The sequence below is a fragment of the Corvus brachyrhynchos genome, unplaced genomic scaffold, assembly GCF_000691975.1.
Source record: "Corvus brachyrhynchos isolate BGI_N302 unplaced genomic scaffold, ASM69197v1 scaffold133, whole genome shotgun sequence".
In the NCBI taxonomy this organism is placed as follows: domain Eukaryota; kingdom Metazoa; phylum Chordata; class Aves; order Passeriformes; family Corvidae; genus Corvus; species Corvus brachyrhynchos.
In genome coordinates, this window is record NW_008237249.1 from 861,267 (window position 1) to 864,702 (window position 3,436).

Sequence of the window (3,436 nt, forward strand, 5' to 3'; positions counted from 1 at the left end):
ACCGAGCTGCCTCCCCGACGTACCTGGTGGCCCACGGCTCACTGGGGGGCACATCCACGGCCACCAGCGCCGCCTCCGTGCCGGGGGAGCCGGGCTCCGACGCCTCCCCGGCATCCAAATCCGAGTCCGCTTGCGGGAAGCCCGAATCCTGCGTGGAGTCTGGGCTCTGCTCGGGAAGGCCGGTGTTGATGTAGATGACGTCCCCGCAAGCCTTGGCGCTGGGCAGGTTTTCCAGCAGCTTCTCCAGCTGGACCTTGAGCTGGGAGAAGGTGGGGCGGGTGGCAGGGTCGGCTCTCCAGCACTCAGACATTATTTCATACCTGGGAATCGGGAGAGGAGCGCGGTTAACAGAGGATCCCAGAATGCCAGCATGGCTTGGGTCGGAAGGGACCTCAAAGCTCATCCAGTCCCACCCCCTGCCATGGGGCAGCACTTCCACTATCCCAGGCTGCTCCAAGCCGTTCTTGAACGCTTCCAGGGATAGGGCAGCCACAGCTTCTCCGGGCAGCCTGCACTTCTCTGGATTATGGAAGGTATGGGGACGTATTCCCAGTTTCCCTCCAAGCTGGGCAAGCCTTGAAATTCCCATTAAATCAAAGCGAAACCAGCTCCCTCTGCTCAGGCTGTTTCCCAAGCACATGGATTTATCAGCCCAAACTGCTTTAGAAGTGTGACAAGTCTCTTCCAGTGCAGCCCTGGGATCTGTTCCCTGGGAACATGCCAGCTCCATGTCTGGGATGCCCAGTCCCTCCCTTGGCAGGTGCCTGCTCCCAGGCTGGATGTCAGGGAGCCCTGGAAGCTCCCAGCCTGTCCCTGCCAGCCTCTCTGCCCTGGAGCAGGCTGGATTCTTAGAGGTCCCTGCACTGCTTCCTTCAGGAACAGGCAGTGGAGAGAGGAGCCTTGTAGGAAGCGTTGTACAGCTCTGTTTATCCGGTTTGGATTCAAGGCTCTCAGCCATGGGGGGTTGAACATCTTCAGCTCTAATGGCACTGGAGAAAAACTCGGGAAGGAAGCTTGGGAGAAAGGCCTTTGCTGAGCTGCTCAGAAATTCAGAGGTTTGTGTTTTCCACGTTTTCCCTTTCCAGATTTATGGATTTGAGGCGAGGAAGGGCCCTAGAGGGAGTTTTGGGGGATGAAGAGGAGCATCACCAGCCAGGACCTTTCGGCCGAAACAAATCCAAAAAATAAATAACATGCTAAAAGGTCCCATCACTGACTGTTCCTGGTGACCTTGCCAGCCCTACAAACCCATTGCTTCCCCTCAGGATATTTGCTGGGATTTCTGCCTGGAGTTCAGCAGATGCTGACACACGCTCTGCTCTAGGATCTGGCCTTCCTTAGGCATGTCGTGCAAACATTAAGGGGTTTGTTCCTGGGAAAACCCATTTTCCCAGCTGGGATCCCACCACTCACAGCTCATCCAGGCAATCCTCGGGCTTCTTCAGGCGCTGCCCATGGAAGAGGTACTCGTAGATCTCGTGGTTCTGCACCCCTGGGTACGGCGTCATCCCGCGCGTGGCGATCTCCCACATGGTGACACCGAATGCCCACTGCCGGCACAAAGGGAAAGGCCAGGGCTGAGGGGACACTTCCAGGAGGAATGAAAGAACCTTTTCATGGGGAAAGGTCACTGCCTGGCGTCCCAAGGACAATGGGCAGAGCTGTGGTGCTCCCAAAACCGGGAATGACCAGGGCGGAGGCGAGCGGCCCACTCAAGGAACCGACTGTGCCGGCAGCAAAAGGGCTCCGACAGGCTCCTGCACTTCCAGGGAATGACACCAACGGGAGCACGGCGTGGCTCAGCCCAGGGGACTGTCCCTCCAGGCACGGGGACCTACCACGTCACTCTTGGTGGTGTAGACACGGTCAGCCAGGGACTCGAGGGCGATCCACTTGACCGGCATCTTGGCGATGCGGCCCTGCCGATAGTAATCGCCGCTGTAGATCTTCTTGGAGAGCCCGAAGTCCGCCACGCACACCGTCATGTCATCCCGCAGCCTGGGAAGAACGGGCATCAGCGCGGCCCCAGGGCCACCTCCCGAGCCACGAGGCCCAGGCTGAGCTCTGTGTCTCGAAACCAAGGGAAGTTTTATTGAAGGGAGCAGAGCTGTGCCGTAAACCCACAAGGTGTTCATCCCATGGGATGGGCAGAGGAAAACACTCACATGCAGTTCCGAGCTGCCAGATCCCTGTGGAGGAAGTTGCGGCTGCTCAGGTATTCCATGCCCAGGGCGATGTCCACCATGAACTTCACCAGGGTCTGCAGGGGCACGAACTGGGGAGGGAAGGTGGGGGTTACGCAGCGTTGATCCGAAAGGCTTCCCTGCGCCGGGCTGCCATCCCAATGGATGAGCCCACGGCAGCACCGGAGCTCTCACCCCTCAGACCCTGCCATTCATTGAGCCACGAGCCTGCAGGAGCTGCAGGGGGATTCCTTTCCCACCCCGATCCCAGCCGGCTCCTCTGCTCCCGGTGCTCCCTACCTGTGGGGCCATCTCCAGCCGGGAGCGGAGCAGGAAGCTGTGCAGGTCTCCGTACTTCATGAACGGCAGGATCACCATGGGCTTGGGCACCTGCAGGGAGCTCAGCTCGATGCACACCCCTGGGAAACACGGACAACTCACACAGCGCCCTGGGCAAAGGGATCCGGGCCCACCCAAATGGCAGGGCGGGAAGGGACAGCCCCTACCGAGGAGCTTGATGACATTGGGATGGTCAAAGTCCTTCATGCACGCTGCTTCGCTGAGGAACTCTTCGATCTCCCTTTGGGAAAAGTTATCCACTGGGAAGCAGAGAGGAAGAAAGAGCTTTAAAACCCCCAAATGGTGCCAGGATGCTGTTCCTGAGAGATGTACTGGGAATGCTGCTATCCAGTGGGACAAACAGCAAGTTCCGTGGGGCAGGGAGACAACTTACACTTCATGGTCTTCACAGCCACCTTCTGTGGGGCCCCTTCAGGCTGGCTGAGCCGTCCCTCCATCACGGATCCGAACTCCCCTGCACCACGGGAAAGAAGGAGCCCCTTTATCCTTTCAGGACATCACCACATCCCTAAGATCTGGAACGCCCCAAGATGGAGCCACAAAGGCTTGTTCCTCCTCAGTGACAGGAGGAGGACAAGCTGGGCTCAGGGAAGGTTCCCTGCCCGTGGCAGGAGGCTGGAATGAGACGAGTTTTGCTCACCCTCTCCCAGGACCTTCCCCAGGCTCAGGGCGTTTCTGTCCACGACCACATCCTGCAGCTTCTGCTGGAGCTCCCTGCTGACCCCCAGGCTTCCCACTGCAGGAGAGGGGAACAGGAGCTCAGGCACATCCCATCTGCTGCCGTATCCCCCTCCAGCCCCTTCCAGAGGGATAAAAACGGATCCTTACGGGTCAGTTCCACGGCTCTCCGGCAGTAGGACTTCTTGGCCGTGTAGTTCACTGCCAGCTCCGAG